The following is a 20,026-nucleotide window of genomic DNA, read 5'->3' as shown; positions in this document are numbered from 1 at the left end:
AATAATCAAACATTCTATAATGTTATTAAATGAAGTAGGTGACATTCTTCAGAGTATGTCCAATAATCAAACATTCTATGATGTTATTAAATGAAATAGGTGACATTCTTCAGAGGATGTCCAATAATCAAACATTCTATGATGTTATTAAATGAAATAGGTGACATTCTTCGGAGGATGTCCAATAATCAAACCTTCTATGATGTTATTAAATGAAGTAGGTGACAATCTTTGGAGGATGTCCAATAATCAAACATTCTATGGTGTTATTAAATGAAGTAGGTGACATTCTTCGGAGGATGTCCAATAATCAAACCTTCTATGATGTTATTAAATGAAGTAGGTGACATTCTTCGGAGTATGTCCAATAATCAAACATTCTTGATGTTATTAAATGAAGTAGGTGACATTCTTCAGAGGATGTCCAATAATCAAACCTTCTATGATGTTATTAAATGAAGTAGTTGACATTCTTCATAGGATGTCCAATAATCAAATATTCTATGATGTTATTAAATGAAGTAGGTGACATTCTTCAGAGTATGTCCAATAATCAAACATTCTATGATGTTATTAAATGAAGTAGGTGACATTCTTCAGAGGATGTTCAATAGTCAAATATTCTATGATGTTATTAAGTGAAGTAGGTGACATTCTTCGGAGGATGTCCAATAATCAAACATTCTATGATGTTATTAAATGAAGTAGGTGACATTCTTCAGAGGTTGTCCAAGTATCAAACATTCTATGATGTTATTAAATGAAGTAGGTGACATTCTTCAGAGGATGTCCAATAATCAAACAGTCTATGATGTTATTAAATGAAGTAGGTGACATTTTTCATAGGATGTCCAATAATCAAACATTCTATGATGTTATTAAATGAAGTAGGTGACATTCTTCAGAGGATGTCCAATAATCAAACATTCTATGATGTTATTAAATGAAGTAGGTGACATTCTTCAGAGGATGTCCAATAATCAAACATTCTATGATGTTACTAAATGAAGTAGGTGACATTCTACAGAGGATGTCCAATATCAAATATTCTATGATGTTATTAAATAAAGTGAATTTCTTCAGAGGATGTCGAATGTTCATCTTGAAACATACTTTGAGGTTATTAAGTTAAGGTGATATTTGTGTTTGCTTAATACAATTGACAAAATGTTCTAAGAATCTGAACTGTCCATTCTTTCGTTTTTGACGAGGTTGCTATCTAAGGTAATAGTCGTGGTTAGTTATTTAAGTAGATTATGTTGCTCAAGGAATCTGCATGTTCATCCTTGTATATTCCTCGAAGATATCAAATTATTTTTATTACAAGTCATCAAATTCAGAAAATGAAATCGATCAAAAGATACTTCATGTATGTCCTTAGATATTCTTCTAATCTGTTACATAGTGTGGTATTCATGTTTCTCAAATTATTTCGATTAATTAATTCCAAGAAATCCTTTTTCCCATCTTTCCTATTCTTCAAATGTATTATATTAATTGATCTTCAACCTATTAAAATTGAATACGAAAATAATTCATAAATTTTGGCTGCTTCGTTTTGTAGATTTATTTTGGATTGAATAAGTACTAATCGTATTTGGAATGTGTGCTAAAATGCAAAGGTGAAAAATGAATTGTACGGTGCTAATTATTACTATTTGACGATAATTTTAATTATCTTTGACAATTACAACTATTTTAATGATTGATTTAAGCTAATATACCATCCCATGTAGAGTTTCGTTATAATTGTTTTCAAATGTTGATTCATCTTTCATTGAACTACTTTTGGTGTGAGTCATATGTTATTAAGATTAGTTTTTTTATGTAGTTTCTTTATATTTATATAATCATTTTGTGGGTTTATGGGTTAACCAGTGGCTTCATTAACCCTTTGGGGATCCTAATGGTACATTTTGTACCATACGGGTGTTTTCTGGGATTTTGCGTTATAACTCTCCTATTTGAGCTTTTTCATCCGGTTTTTTTTGTTTTTCAAGTCAAGAGACACTGTAGAAGACATTACGTATGGTTTCAAACCGTGCTGCGTCCAGAGATAGGAGGTGATGACGTCATAATCTTAAAATATATTTTTTCCCTTTTTAAGCCTATGTTCATTATTTTTTGGCGGGCTCATTTTTGAACGTAGAAGATTGAAATTTTGCACAAACATTTAGTCCACCGAGTAGTATTTACCAGATTTTTTGTTTCCATGTTAGTGTTAAAACAGGGGGGAACCAGAGGGGCAAAGTGTTAAAAAAAGGGATATTTTTACCCCAAAAATCCCGATTTTTCTCATTTTCCCGCCTCACATACATGATGAAGACACATGAGTCATGCCGTCTGAAAGGCAATTCCATTCTCAAGAGAATGACGGTCGAATTATTATTCTAGGGTAATTAGGGCCGTCTCAGGGAATATTTAAAAATATACTTCTATATAGGGAAAAATGGGACAAAGTCGGTTAATTTTTTTTGGCGGGCTTACTTTTGCACCTAGAAGATTGAAATTTTGCATAAACATTCAGCCCACCTAGTAGTATTTATCAGATTTTTCAGATCTTTGCATTTAAACGTGGGGGTTCCAGAGGGGAAAAAATTTGAAAAAAGAGATTTTTAGACCCAAAAAATCAAGTTTTTCGTCATTTTCCCGCCTCACATACATGATGGAGACACATGGATCATGCCGCCTGAAAGGCAGTTCCATTCTGAAGAGAATGACAGTCGAATTATTATTCAAGGGTAATTAGGGCCGTCTTAGGGAATTTTTAAAAATATACTTCTATATAGGGAAAAATGGGACAAGGTCGGTTTTTTTGGCGGGCTTACTGTTGCACATAGAAGACTGAAATTTTGCATAAACATTCAGCCCACCCAGTAGTATTTATCAGCTATTTTTCAGATCTCTGCATTAAAACGTGGGGGGTCCAGAGGGGAAAAAGTTGAAAAAAGGGATATTTTTACCCCAAAAATCCCATTTTTCGTCATTTTCCCGTCTCACATACATGATAGAGACACACGAGCCATGCCGTCTGAAAGGTAGTTCCATTCTGAAGAGAATGACGGTCGAATTATTATTCTAGGGTAATTAGGGCCGTCTCAGGGAATTTTTATTTAAATATACTTCTATATAGGGAAAATGGGACAAGGTCGGTTTATTTTTATTTGATGGGCTTACTTTTGCACCTAGAAGATTGAAATTTTACAAAAACATTCAGCCCACCTAGTAGTATTTATCAGATTTTTTCAGATCTCTGCATTAAAACGTGGGGGGTCCAGAGGGGAAAAAATTTAAAAAAAGAGATTTTTAGACCCCAAAAATCAAGTTTTTCGTCATTTTCCCGCCTCACATACATGATGGAGACACATGAGTCATGCCGTCTGAAAGGCAGTTCCATTCTCAAGAGAATGACGGTCGAATTATTATTCTAGGATAATTAGGGCCGTCTTAGGGAATTTTTAAAAATATACTTCTATATAGGGAAAAATGGGACAAGGTCGGTTTATTTTTTTTTTGGCGGGCTTACTTTTGCACCTAGAAGATTGAAATTTTGCATAAACATTCAGCCCACCTAGTAGTATTTATCAGATTTTTTCAGATCTTTGCATTAAAACGTGGGGGGTCCAGAGGGAAAAATAGTTGAAAAAAGGGATTTTTAGACCCAAAAAATACCGTTTTCCAGGACTTTCCCGCCTCACATACATGATGGAGACACGTGAGTCATACCTTCTGAAAGGCAGTTCCATTCTGAAGAGAATGACGGTCGAATTATTATTCAAGGGTAATCAGGGCCGTCTCAGTGAATTTTTATTTAAATATACTTCTGTATAGGATAAAAATGGGACATGGTCGGTACATTTTTTCTGGCGGGCCTATTTTTTCACGTAGAAAATTGAAACTTTGCACAAACATGCAGTCCACCGAGTAGTATTTACCAGATTTTTTCCCGATTTCTGCGTAAAAACAGGGGGGTCCAGAGGGGCAAAATTTGAAAAAAGGGATTTTTAGACAAAAATCCCTTTGGTCGGGTTTTTCCCGCCTTACATACATGATAGAGACACGTGAGTCATACCGTCTGAAAGGCAGTTCTATTCTGAAGAGAATGATGGGTGAAACATGACCCTACGGTAATTAGGGATGTCTCAGGAAATTTTTTCCCTGAGATCATGGTGTTTTGCGGTAATTTTGTGCACTGTGGGAATTCCTGATAAAATTTCTCCCGCCCTTACTATTCAAGATAGAAACTTGAAATTTGGTACACACATTTAGTTTACCAAGTACTATTTATCAGATTTTTTGGAAGTCTCTACGTTCACACAGGGGGGGGGGGCAGGACGGCCAAAGTTGGACAAAAAAAATTCCCCCTCAAAATTTTCCCTTCGACATAAATTTTCCCTCTCCTGTTATATGGTATGGGCATGCAGGTGGTACCATTTGAAAGCCAGCTCTATTCTGAAGAGAATGAGGTATGAACCATGATCCTAGGATAAACAGTGACGATGCAGTAGCTGCTTGACTGAAAGTCTAAAAAATAGCCCAAAATGCCAGGATCCGGAAAGGGTTAAATACAGTACGAGTAATATTTGTTTGTATTTACTTTCTAAAAATTTATTACAAATTACGATTATACAGGACGTCCCTTAATTCTTATGACACCGTTTGGAACGTGAGAGTAAACGTCAAAACAAACAACGATTGCAGAAGGCATCTCAGCATTTGTCTGGTGAAATATGACCAACCGCAGGGAAACTTTTCGTCAGGATGGTTACTAGAAGTAGGGTTTGTGCAAACCGCGAGGCTGGCAGATTCACAAAGTAGTTCCTGCATCTTACATATCTCTCTCAATGAAGTTTTCTGGTAATGCAGATAGCGTACGTTGATTACAAAAAGACTGAAACATTCGAGCCTTGTAATTGTCATAAGACAAGCATGATTCATTACAACCTGAGCCAACAATACGATTTGCGATAATTGTGTGTGGTGTGTATGTGTGTGTGTATGTATGTATGTATGTATGTATGTATGTATGTATGTATGTATGTATGTATGTATGTGTGTGTGTGTGTGTGTGTGTGTGTGTGTGTGTATGTATGTGTGTGTGTGTATGTGTATGTATGTGCGACGTAACATACTAAGAGAAGAAAGAAGCAAAGAATATAACACCTTGGTGAATGGCAGGAATAAAAATAAGTTAGCAGGAATAACCGGTTTGACTTTCTAAGTACTTGACATGTCTAATCCTGGTTCTGACTTCGTATCCCATGTTACCTGAGTGTGTATTTATGAATAAAGGCAGCAAATTGATACAACAAAGGCAAGCTTTCTCGCGTGGCTTTTCAACTGGCGTGTTTGAAATTCACGCTGCCAGCCCCTGTGCATAACATGACGTACATCTTGTCAGTACAATCTTGCCTACATAAAACACTGTGCTTTGTGATCGTGACCAGCAAATAATCTCAGTTGGTCTGATCTTGCAGTTTAATGCATGGACGAGTTTATTCAGAAATGCTATTTATGTATGCTGAAGCCCATCCTAGTGGAAAGCGTACTCGTCTTCTTTGCGCCAAGCGCTGTCCACATTTCCATATAAGGGGTGCCGTCACATATTACTTTCTCAAACTAGAACGTCAGTTTAGAGAGACAGGTACATTCACAGTCAACAAAATCGACTCTGGTGCTCCGAAGCGTGTACGAATCCCGCAGTTTTAAGAGGAAGTGCTTCGACGCGTGGAAGAGGATCCTTCGACGCGCACAAAACGCATGGCGCATGACTTGCGTGGGGGCAAGACAATTGTTTGACGCGTTTTACACCACGAACAGCTGCATTCATACCATCTTAACCGAGTTCATATTTTTGGTTCAGTCGATTTAGATAGGTATAGACTTCTGTCAGTGGGTTCTTCAGCGCTGTGAAGAGCCTCCTGTATTTCTCCAACGGATACTCTTCACTGTCAAGGCGACCTTCTCTACGGGTGGTTTGGTGAACTGTCATAATAGCCACTTGCAGGCAAAAGAAAATCCTCATGGTGTTCTAGATCTCGCAATTTAGGAATGATTTAATGTGAACGAATGGGCACGCATCACAAGTGAACGCTTAATTGGACCATATTTTCTTCCAGTACGCATTACCGGTGCCAACTACTTTAACCTTTTGAAGGAAATACCGCCGGAGTTAATGCAAGAAATTACTTTTGAAATCCAACAGCACATGTGGTTTTAACACGACGGTGCGCATGCCCGTGTCACACGGGCTGTCAATATTACTTAAATACTTCCTTTGGACAAAAATGGATGGGCTGTGGTAGTTCAATAGATTTAGCACCACGTTCGCCTTCCTGACGCTATTCGATTTCTTTTTGTGTGCTTATATGAAGACGTTGATGTATGACATCCCGGTTGAGTCGGATCAAGATCTTGTGGCATGCATTGCAGTCGCGACAGAGGAAATTCGAGGCAAGTCAGCCTTTTGATCGTATCTATGTGAATATGCGTTGTCGGTGCGAGGCATGCGTCGTTGTTTATGGGTGTTACTTCCAGCTGCTCCTGTAGCACAATTTGCTTCATGTAATGGACTCTTGACTTGTGTCATGTGGATAATCACAATTCGTACTCGTCAGTTCGAACTTGGTAAATGGAACATATTGACCAAGTGAACAGTTCTTCGTGAGTGTTCAGAATGTCTTGCATAGCAAACAGTTTTCTAGTAGTGTACCTTTGTCTCACGAAGCCTTAATGTCCACTGCAGGTTCTCGCAGTGGTGATTGTTTGTGCAAAGAGGACACAAATGAGTGATACTGTTCACTTCCCAGTTCTGGTTTCATTTCTACTGGAATGAGTCCTGGTCTATAGCATACTCTTCTGTAAGGTCACATCTTCAACATACTTTTGTAGACTCACGAACACATGGTGAATAGTCCTTCAGACATCCTAACTTTCTTACACATATCACTCAATGCAGTTTTGTGTTAGTGCAGATGTATGTTATTTCCATTATACGGTGCGCCAGTCCAAAGCACACTCTATATATATCATATCGACGACAGGTTTCACAGCGCATTAATACAGCATGTAGAACATACTACTTTGTGAGTTCATCAACAAAGTGTTACGAAAAAGACTCCGTGCTTGTTTATAGTATTACCAATGGAGAGTGCAACGTTGCATGCATTAATTACAAATTAATCTATCCTTCAATAATACACTAATGTGTCTGGTATAGTTGAAACGTGTTTACTGGTTGTTATGCAACCACCCATAGCAACCTCACAATTCTCCATACAGTATCTTTCTCTTTTCGCTATCTACATGACACAGATGAATTCTACTTTAATATTGGGGGCGTGGTGGCCCAGTGGTAGAGCGTTCCTCTCTGGTGCTTGGGGTCTCTGGTTCGATCCCAGCTCGTGCTGTGGGGACTTTGTCGTGGACAAACACCGTGCTCGTGGGTTTTCTCGGGGTTCTCTCGTTTCCTCTCACTTTCTTCATTCCACCATTTCATTCATTTCTCATAATGAACGTCTCCTTCAGCCTAACCGGCATAAAAGTGGGACGTAAAATTTAAAGATTTCATATTTTCTACTTCAATATTAAATACCGATACTCTTTCCTTTCCATCTCATTTTGACCGATCTTTATTTGCAAACATAAGCGGGAATCCACTAGCAATTGAGCTGGATGTTTGATTTCGATATTGTTGGATACTACGACTATAACTTCTTGAATGTAATCCCACAACAATTATTTCTAAGTCATTCGTCTTTGTGCTGTAGCGTGTCAAAGTTCGGTGGCACCAGATTTCCCACGCTCATAACTCATAAACGACGCCATTTTCGGTTTTTGTTCGTATATTTTGTTGTTTGTTTTGATGTCTATGTTCAATTCCCAAACACTGTCATAGGAATTACGGAACGCCCTGTATATTGAGTTAAATAAAAGTGTCCTTAGCAGAAATCGTTCATGTAAGTACATTAAAGAATATGTTGTCATAATGTTCAGAAGCTCTCAACTCTATGAAAATCCAGTCTCTTTTTTCGTATAGTTTGCCCGTTTGTTTGTGGACAATTTAATTACTGTTTATGAAAATTGTAACACTCTGAAAGGAATATTTGGAATTTGTTCAAGATCACAAGATTTTCTCGTCGAGATATGTAATCTCAACAGAGCAGTTTACACAGGTCCAGGTAGTTTAATGTGACGACACATCATGCAGTGTCATCTACAGTGTTAATTCTACACGTATTAAAGGTCGAAAATGGAATGGTAATATCTCCATGTGTGTTGCAGCTCAGATTCCTGAGGAGAAAGAGCTCTCTATGCATTTACTGTTATGTATTCAGAGGCATAGGATTAGGTGTGTAGTATGTGTTGGCCGCAGCAACCTATAAGCATATCTTACGAAGAAATAAAGACTGAGATGGAAAAATTATAAAGCGTCTAAAGTTAATGTGATATCGGAAAGATATCAATTTCACTTAAGGGTGGATTTTCATGCAAGCGACCGTTGCGTTCGCTGCTTATGCTTTCTATGTGTAGCCAAGAGAAAGTTGTCTTATACGTAGAACCTATTTAAACAAGTTTCTCAATTGGCTATTCAGCCACATCACAAGCCAAGAACACAACGGATGCTTGCATGAAAATCCGCCTTAATGAAACAAGTGCATCATCAGTCTAACGATAATTTTGAAATTGAGTTAGAGAAAAAAAAGTTCTCATATTGTCAGTATATCTGTTGTCCCGATACATATTCTAAGGACAAGTTCGTTTTGAGACTAATTGGGGAGTTGATTAGTAGAAAGCTGTTAAGCACAACAGACTAAATATTTCAAAGAACTATAAATATTTGACAATCGATATAAAGTACAGAACATCAATTAAAATTTTATAAATACTTTTCACGTGGTTAAGTTTATTTTGTACATTCATCTGAGAAACGATTTAGGGTATATTTTGTCTTCACCTTACCACTCGTCGACATCAACCAGTCATTATATTTATTATAAATTAACAGATAAAAGAGGCTCTTGTTCTGTGTGGAGAAAATGAGCCTATTATGTTATTGGACAAGAGAATTTTGCCCTAGATTATCAGTATGACTTTTTTTTTTATCTCCACTAACAATGAAACGAAATCACAAGTTCTAGTGGAAACCAACGCTTAAATTGTCCAATTGTAGATACGTTGCAGATTGAAGAACTACAAACGTTGGCTAATATGTTACAATTGCACACTATTTCGTACAGCGATCAGAAATCAATTTTATTCATTCGACAAGGAAGCGAATCTAATGATGTCTGACAATGTAGGCCTACTTGAAGGTTCTAGTGATACACGCCCTTGGGAAGATTCCGCGTGGCTGCAGAACACATCTTAAGAGACACTATATATTGTTCGGCGTAAGCTCTAAGCTGCGATAAACAAAGCCACGTGAAACTAAATCTCGCTGATTTGCTGTTGTTCTACCGACGCTTGTACTCCTCCGCAAAATAGTTCATGTGATTGCATTATTACTTTTACTACGAAGCTTTATATAAAACTGCTATATTATTATAAATGACAAAAATATAATACGGATTATCTAGTAATACTGCAATCGAGTGTGGCTAATGAAACAATAGAAATAAACACTAAGCATGCGCAGTAATTATGGCGCCAACTCAACTGTGGACGGGTGTTCTGCTTTTAAAGTCTGAAAGATGACTGGCATGAATCCCGGTTCCGCGAGTGTTGTGGTGAAACTCCAGCAAGGCAAACCTTTACTCACTAAGCAACAATTCTTTACGAGCAAAATTCAAATACTTTTTTTAAAATCGAATTTCTCTGCTGCTGCTGTAAGTATCTGAACAACACGAGACAGTATTGTACGTAACATATGGAAAACTTTGCGTGATCTTGGTGTAGGTAAAAGCGATTCATGCTTGATTCTTCCAGATGATGTAAATGACATTGAAGCTATAAATTCACATTTCACAAGTGTCTATAAAATGTCTGAGACAAGCACTGAAGTACTTGATCAACAAACGCATTGGCTTTCATCGCGTAAACTAAATAGCAATATTGAAACGTTTAAGTTTCACACTGTAAACGAAACAGAAGTTAAAACTGCAATACACAGTATTAAGTCCAACACATGTGCATTTGATGGAATAACAGGAAAAATGCTTCGACTGTCTGTTCCGTTTATTTTAACTCCACTTACTCACATAGTAAATTACTCATTAACTCAAGGTTGTTTTCCAGAACTGTGGAAGCGAGCGAAGGTGGTTCCACTGCCCAAGAAGACAGTTGTACAGTCGCTTGATGAGCTTCGTCCTATCAGTATACTTCCAATTATCTCCAAAGTACTAGAAAAGGTAGCATTTCAGCAATTAACAACTTTTATCAATAAAAATGAAGTATTGCCTGTTACTCAATCCGGCTTCCGTAAAGAACATAGCACAACCACAGCCCTTTTAGAAATTACAGATTCACTTTTGAATTCAATAGAAAATTCAATGGTAACAGTTTTGGTCTTGTTGGATCTTTCGAAGGCTTTTGATCTGGTAAATCATGAACTCCTACTGGCCAAAATGAAATATTACAACTTCTCGGAATCAGTTATTAAATGGTTCCACAGCTATCTTTCTTGTAGACAGCAACAAGTAATACTAAGAGGAGAAAAGACTCAGGTATCTACCCCATCCCTGATAAAGGCAGGAGTTCCGCAAGGTTCAATATTAGGTCCCCTATTATTTTCACTCTTTTCAGCAGATCTTTCTACAGTCATAAAACATTCATCAGTTCACTTCTATGCGGATGATACACAGATCTTCATCAGTAGTACGCCTGAAAATATTATGGACACAATAGAGTTACTTAATACGGATCTTTCAGCTGTTAGCAACTGGTGCCTTAAGGTTATTCATTACGTCCAAATAGTTTGTTTCTAAAACGGTAGATGGCGCCACCGTCACCAATGTTAACATATGCAACTAATAAAATTAAAACAATCAAAAATAAAATGAACAATTCAAAAATTAAGCAAAAACGGATATAATCTGGTTAATGGACGTTACAAAATCTAGGGAATGGTACGTGTCGATTTCACATATTGTTGTTAGTTTCATTGTTAGAGGCCATCATTGTTACGTAAACAATCAACTTTATCTGCCGTACTTTCTACCAGAAACTGGCCAAACTTTGCACTCCCATTTAAGATTGAAATATCTAGGGAATGGTACGTGTGGATTCCACATATTGTTGTTAGTTTCATTGTTGAAGGCCACCATTGTTAAATAAACAATCAACTTTATCTGCCACACTTTCTACCACAAACTGACCAAACTTAGCACACCCATCGAATTAGCACAGAGATATCTACTGAATGGTACCAGTCGATTTCACATGTTGTTGTTAGTTTCATTGTTAGAGGCCACCATTGTTAAATAAACAATCGTTGGATTTCTCCATTGTTAAATAAACAATTAACTTTATCTGCCATACTTTCTATCACAAACTAACCAAGCTTGGCACACTCATTTATGATTGAGATACCTATGGAATGGTACGTGTCGATTTCACTTATTATTGTTACTTTCATTGTTAGAGGCCGCCATTGTTAAGTAAACAATCAGCTTTATCTGCCGTACTTTCTACCAGAAACTGACCAAACTTTACACACCCATTTAAGATTGAAATATCTAGGGAATGGTACGTGTCGATTTCACATATTGTTGTTAGTTTCATTGTTGAAGACCACCATTGTTAAATAAACAATCAACTTTATGTGCCACACTTTCTAAAACAAATTGACCAAACTTGGCACACCCATCCGATTAGCACAGAGACATCTAGCAAATGGTACCTGTTGCTTTCACATATTGTAGTTAGTTTCATTGTTCGAGGAAACCATTGTTAAACAAACAATTGCTGGATTTTTCCATTGTTAAATAAACAATTAACTTTATCTGCCATACTTTATACTACAAACTAACCAAACTTGGCGTACTCATTTACAATTGAGACATCTATGGAACCGTACGTGTCTTTTTCACTTATTGTTGTTAGTTTCATTGTTAGAGGACATCATTGTTAAATAAAGAATCAACTTTATCTGCCATACTTTCTACCAGAAACTGAGAAAACCTTGCACACTCATTTAAGATTGAAATATCTAGGGAATGGTACGTGTGGATTCCACATATTGTTGTTAGTTTCATTGTTGAAGGCCACCATTGTTAAATAAACAATCAACTTTATCTGCCACACTTTCTACCACAAACTGACCAAACTTAGCACACCCATCGAATTAGCACAGAGATATCTACTGAATGGTACCAGTCGATTTCACATGTTGTTGTTAGTTTCATTGTTAGAGGCCACCATTGTTAAATAAACAATCGTTGGATTTCTCCATTGTTAAATAAACAATTAACTTTATCTGCCATACTTTCTATCACAAACTAACCAAGCTTGGCACACTCATTTATGATTGAGATACCTATGGAATGGTACGTGTCGATTTCACTTATTGTTGTTACTTTCATTGTTAGAGGCCGCCATTGTTAAGTAAACAATCAGCTTTATCTGCCGTACTTTCTACCAGAAACTGACCAAACTTTACACACCCATTTAAGATTGAAATATCTAGGGAATGGTACGTGTCGATTTCACATATTGTTGTTAGTTTCATTGTTGAAGACCACCATTGTTAAATAAACAATCAACTTTATGTGCCACACTTTCTAAAACAAATTGACCAAACTTGGCACACCCATCCGATTAGCACAGAGACATCTAGCAAATGGTACCTGTTGCTTTCACATATTGTAGTTAGTTTCATTGTTCGAGGAAACCATTGTTAAACAAACAATTGCTGGATTTTTCCATTGTTAAATAAACAATTAACTTTATCTGCCATACTTTATACTACAAACTAACCAAACTTGGCGTACTCATTTACAATTGAGACATCTATGGAACCGTACGTGTCTTTTTCACTTATTGTTGTTAGTTTCATTGTTAGAGGACATCATTGTTAAATAAAGAATCAACTTTATCTGCCATACTTTCTACCAGAAACTGAGAAAACCTTGCACACTCATTTAAGATTGAAATATCTAGGGAAAGATATGTATCGATTTCTCATATTGTTGTTAGTTTCATTGTTCAAGACCATCATTGTTAAATACACAAGCGTTGGATTTCTACATTGTTAAATAAACGATCATCTTCACCTGCCATACTTTCTAACACAAACTGACCAAACTTGGCGCACCCATCGGATTACCACAGAGATATATACTGAATGGTACCAATCAATTTCTCATATTGTTGTTAGCTTCATTCTTCGAGGCCATCATTGTTAAACAATCGTTGGATTTCTCCATTATTAAATAAACAATCAAGTTTATCTGCCATACTTTCTACCACAAACTGACCAAACTTGCATAATCATTTACGATTGAGATGTCGATGGAACGGTACGTACCGATTTCACTTATTGTTGTTAGTTTCATTCTTAAAGGCCACCATTGTTAAAAAAAAACATTATCTGCCACACTTTCTACCAGAAACTGACCAAACTTTGCACACGCATTTAAGATTGAAGTATCTAGGGAATGGTACGTGTCGATTTCACATATTGTTGTTCTTTCATTGTTAGATGCCACCATTGTTAAATAAACAATCAAGTTTTTCTGCCACACTTTCTACCACAAACTAACCAAAATTTGCAGAATCATTTAAGATTAAGATATCTATGGAATGGTATGGGTCGATTTCACATATTGTTGTTTGTTTCATTGTTAGAGGCCACCATTGTTAAACAAACAATCAACATTAATAGCCATACGTTCTACCAGAAACTGACCAAACTTTGCACACCCATTGAAAGTTGAAATATCTACAGAATGCTATGTGTCGATTTCACATATTATTGTTAGTTTCATTGTTGTAAGACACCATTGTTAAATACATAATCGTTTGATTTCTTCATTATTAAACAACAATCAACTTTATCTGCCATATTTTCTACCACAAATGACCAAACTTGCACAATCATTTACGATTGAGATGTCGATGGAACGGTACGTGCCGATTTCACTTATTTTTGTTACTTTCATTTTTAGAGGCCACCATTTTTTTAAAAAAACACTCAACTTTGTCTGCCACACGTTCTACCAGAAACTGACCAAACTTTGCACACGCATTTAAGATTGAAATATTTAGGGAATGGTACGTGTCGATTTCACATATTGTTCTTTCATTGTTAGATGCCACCATTGTTAAATAAACAATCAAGTTTTTCTGCCACACTTTCTACCACAAACTAACCAAACTTGCACAATCATTTACGATTGAGATATCTATGGAATGGTATGGGTCGATTTCACATATTGTTGTTAGTTTCATTGTTAGAGGACACCATTTTAAGTAAAGAATCAACTTTTTCTGCCGTACTTTCTAAAACAAACTGACCAAACTTTATACATCTATTTAAGATTGAGATATCTAAAGAATGGTACGTGTCGATTCCACATATTCTTGTTAGTTTCATTACTGAAGGCCTACATTGTTTAAACAGTCAACTTTATCTAACACACTTTCTAACACAAACTGGTCAAACTTGGCACACCCATCGGATTACCACAGAGATATCTACTGAATGGTACCAATCGATTTCACATGTTGTTAGTTTCGCTGTTCGAGGCCACCATTTTAAAACAATCGTTGGATTTCTCCATTATTAAATATACTATCAACTTTATCTGCCATACTTTCAACCACAAACGAACCAAACTTGGCACACTCATTTACAATTGAGACATCTATGGAACCGTACGTGTCTTTTTCACTTATTGTTGTTAGTTTCATTGTTAGAGGACATCATTGTTAAATAAAGAATCAACTTTATCTGCCATACTTTCTACCAGAAACTGAGAAAACCTTGCACACTCATTTAAGATTGAAATATCTAGGGAATGGTACGTGTGGATTCCACATATTGTTGTTAGTTTCATTGTTGAAGGCCACCATTGTTAAATAAACAATCAACTTTATCTGCCACACTTTCTACCACAAACTGACCAAACTTAGCACACCCATCGAATTAGCACAGAGATATCTACTGAATGGTACCAGTCGATTTCACATGTTGTTGTTAGTTTCATTGTTAGAGGCCACCATTGTTAAATAAACAATCGTTGGATTTCTCCATTGTTAAATAAACAATTAACTTTATCTGCCATACTTTCTATCACAAACTAACCAAGCTTGGCACACTCATTTATGATTGAGATACCTATGGAATGGTACGTGTCGATTTCACTTATTGTTGTTACTTTCATTGTTAGAGGCCGCCATTGTTAAGTAAACAATCAGCTTTATCTGCCGTACTTTCTACCAGAAACTGACCAAACTTTACACACCCATTTAAGATTGAAATATCTAGGGAATGGTACGTGTCGATTTCACATATTGTTGTTAGTTTCATTGTTGAAGACCACCATTGTTAAATAAACAATCAACTTTATGTGCCACACTTTCTAAAACAAATTGACCAAACTTGGCACACCCATCCGATTAGCACAGAGACATCTAGCAAATGGTACCTGTTGCTTTCACATATTGTAGTTAGTTTCATTGTTCGAGGAAACCATTGTTAAACAAACAATTGCTGGATTTTTCCATTGTTAAATAAACAATTAACTTTATCTGCCATACTTTATACTACAAACTAACCAAACTTGGCGTACTCATTTACAATTGAGACATCTATGGAACCGTACGTGTCTTTTTCACTTATTGTTGTTAGTTTCATTGTTAGAGGACATCATTGTTAAATAAAGAATCAACTTTATCTGCCATACTTTCTACCAGAAACTGAGAAAACCTTGCACACTCATTTAAGATTGAAATATCTAGGGAAAGATATGTATCGATTTCTCATATTGTTGTTAGTTTCATTGTTCAAGACCATCATTGTTAAATACACAAGCGTTGGATTTCTACATTGTTAAATAAACGATCATCTTCACCTGCCATACTTTCTAACACAAACTGACCAAACTTGGCGCACCCATCGGATTACCACAGAGATATATACTGAATGGTACCAATCAATTTCTCATATTGTTGTTAGCTTCATTCTTCGAGGCCATCATTGTTAAACAATCGTTGGATTTCTCCATTATTAAATAAACAATCAAGTTTATCTGCCATACTTTCTACCACAAACTGACCAAACTTGCATAATCATTTACGATTGAGATGTCGATGGAACGGTACGTACCGATTTCACTTATTGTTGTTAGTTTCATTCTTAAAGGCCACCATTGTTAAAAAAAAAAACATTATCTGCCACACTTTCTACCAGAAACTGACCAAACTTTGCACACGCATTTAAGATTGAAGTATCTAGGGAATGGTACGTGTCGATTTCACATATTGTTGTTCTTTCATTGTTAGATGCCACCATTGTTAAATAAACAATCAAGTTTTTCTGCCACACTTTCTACCACAAACTAACCAAAATTTGCAGAATCATTTAAGATTAAGATATCTATGGAATGGTATGGGTCGATTTCACATATTGTTGTTTGTTTCATTGTTAGAGGCCACCATTGTTAAACAAACAATCAACATTAATAGCCATACGTTCTACCAGAAACTGACCAAACTTTGCACACCCATTGAAAGTTGAAATATCTACAGAATGCTATGTGTCGATTTCACATATTATTGTTAGTTTCATTGTTGTAAGACACCATTGTTAAATACATAATCGTTTGATTTCTTCATTATTAAACAACAATCAACTTTATCTGCCATATTTTCTACCACAAATGACCAAACTTGCACAATCATTTACGATTGAGATGTCGATGGAACGGTACGTGCCGATTTCACTTATTTTTGTTACTTTCATTTTTAGAGGCCACCATTTTTTTAAAAAAACACTCAACTTTGTCTGCCACACGTTCTACCAGAAACTGACCAAACTTTGCACACGCATTTAAGATTGAAATATTTAGGGAATGGTACGTGTCGATTTCACATATTGTTCTTTCATTGTTAGATGCCACCATTGTTAAATAAACAATCAAGTTTTTCTGCCACACTTTCTACCACAAACTAACCAAACTTGCACAATCATTTACGATTGAGATATCTATGGAATGGTATGGGTCGATTTCACATATTGTTGTTAGTTTCATTGTTAGAGGACACCATTTTAAGTAAAGAATCAACTTTTTCTGCCGTACTTTCTAAAACAAACTGACCAAACTTTATACATCTATTTAAGATTGAGATATCTAAAGAATGGTACGTGTCGATTCCACATATTCTTGTTAGTTTCATTACTGAAGGCCTACATTGTTTAAACAGTCAACTTTATCTAACACACTTTCTAACACAAACTGGTCAAACTTGGCACACCCATCGGATTACCACAGAGATATCTACTGAATGGTACCAATCGATTTCACATGTTGTTAGTTTCGCTGTTCGAGGCCACCATTTTAAAACAATCGTTGGATTTCTCCATTATTAAATATACTATCAACTTTATCTGCCATACTTTCAACCACAAACGAACCAAACTTGGCACACTCATTTACAATTGAGACATCTATGGAACCGTACGTGTCTTTTTCACTTATTGTTGTTAGTTTCATTGTTAGAGGACATCATTGTTAAATAAAGAATCAACTTTATCTGCCATACTTTCTACCAGAAACTGAGAAAACCTTGCACACTCATTTAAGATTGAAATATCTAGGGAATGGTACGTGTGGATTCCACATATTGTTGTTAGTTTCATTGTTGAAGGCCACCATTGTTAAATAAACAATCAACTTTATCTGCCACACTTTCTACCACAAACTGACCAAACTTAGCACACCCATCGAATTAGCACAGAGATATCTACTGAATGGTACCAGTCGATTTCACATGTTGTTGTTAGTTTCATTGTTAGAGGCCACCATTGTTAAATAAACAATCGTTGGATTTCTCCATTGTTAAATAAACAATTAACTTTATCTGCCATACTTTCTATCACAAACTAACCAAGCTTGGCACACTCATTTATGATTGAGATACCTATGGAATGGTACGTGTCGATTTCACTTATTATTGTTACTTTCATTGTTAGAGGCCGCCATTGTTAAGTAAACAATCAGCTTTATCTGCCGTACTTTCTACCAGAAACTGACCAAACTTTACACACCCATTTAAGATTGAAATATCTAGGGAATGGTACGTGTCGATTTCACATATTGTTGTTAGTTTCATTGTTGAAGACCACCATTGTTAAATAAACAATCAACTTTATGTGCCACACTTTCTAAAACAAATTGACCAAACTTGGCACACCCATCCGATTAGCACAGAGACATCTAGCAAATGGTACCTGTTGCTTTCACATATTGTAGTTAGTTTCATTGTTCGAGGAAACCATTGTTAAACAAACAATTGCTGGATTTTTCCATTGTTAAATAAACAATTAACTTTATCTGCCATACTTTATACTACAAACTAACCAAACTTGGCGTACTCATTTACAATTGAGACATCTATGGAACCGTACGTGTCTTTTTCACTTATTGTTGTTAGTTTCATTGTTAGAGGACATCATTGTTAAATAAAGAATCAACTTTATCTGCCATACTTTCTACCAGAAACTGAGAAAACCTTGCACACTCATTTAAGATTGAAATATCTAGGGAAAGATATGTATCGATTTCTCATATTGTTGTTAGTTTCATTGTTCAAGACCATCATTGTTAAATACACAAGCGTTGGATTTCTACATTGTTAAATAAACGATCATCTTCACCTGCCATACTTTCTAACACAAACTGACCAAACTTGGCGCACCCATCGGATTACCACAGAGATATATACTGAATGGTACCAATCAATTTCTCATATTGTTGTTAGCTTCATTCTTCGAGGCCATCATTGTTAAACAATCGTTGGATTTCTCCATTATTAAATAAACAATCAAGTTTATCTGCCATACTTTCTACCACAAACTGACCAAACTTGCATAATCATTTACGATTGAGATGTCGATGGAACGGTACGTACCGATTTCACTTATTGTTGTTAGTTTCATTCTTAAAGGCCACCATTGTTAAAAAAAAACATTATCTGCCACACTTTCTACCAGAAACTGACCAAACTTTGCACACGCATTTAAGATTGAAGTATCTAGGGAATGGTACGTGTCGATTTCACATATTGTTGTTCTTTCATTGTTAGATGCCACCATTGTTAAATAAACAATCAAGTTTTTCTGCCACACTTTCTACCACAAACTAACCAAAATTTGCAGAATCATTTAAGATTAAGATATCTATGGAATGGTATGGGTCGATTTCACATATTGTTGTTTGTTTCATTGTTAGAGGCCACCATTGTTAAACAAACAATCAACATTAATAGCCATACGTTCTACCAGAAACTGACCAAACTTTGCACACCCATTGAAAGTTGAAATATCTACAGAATGCTATGTGTCGATTTCACATATTATTGTTAGTTTCATTGTTGTAAGACACCATTGTTAAATACATAATCGTTTGATTTCTTCATTATTAAACAACAATCAACTTTATCTGCCATATTTTCTACCACAAATGACCAAACTTGCACAATCATTTACGATTGAGATGTCGATGGAACGGTACGTGCCGATTTCACTTATTTTTGTTACTTTCATTTTTAGAGGCCACCATTTTTTTTAAAAAAACACTCAACTTTGTCTGCCACACGTTCTACCAGAAACTGACCAAACTTTGCACACGCATTTAAGATTGAAATATTTAGGGAATGGTACGTGTCGATTTCACATATTGTTCTTTCATTGTTAGATGCCACCATTGTTAAATAAACAATCAAGTTTTTCTGCCACACTTTCTACCACAAACTAACCAAACTTGCACAATCATTTACGATTGAGATATCTAAAGAATGGTACGTGTCGATTCCACATATTCTTGTTGGTTTCATTACTGAAGGCCTACATTGTTTAAACAGTCAA

This window comes from Thermobia domestica, chromosome 16 (genome assembly GCF_964235325.1).
Source record: "Thermobia domestica chromosome 16, izTheDome1.hap1.1, whole genome shotgun sequence".
In the NCBI taxonomy this organism is placed as follows: Eukaryota; Metazoa; Arthropoda; class Insecta; order Zygentoma; family Lepismatidae; genus Thermobia; species Thermobia domestica.
The sequence above is the reverse complement of the archived record's forward strand: the minus strand, read 5'-3'. Positions refer to the sequence as shown.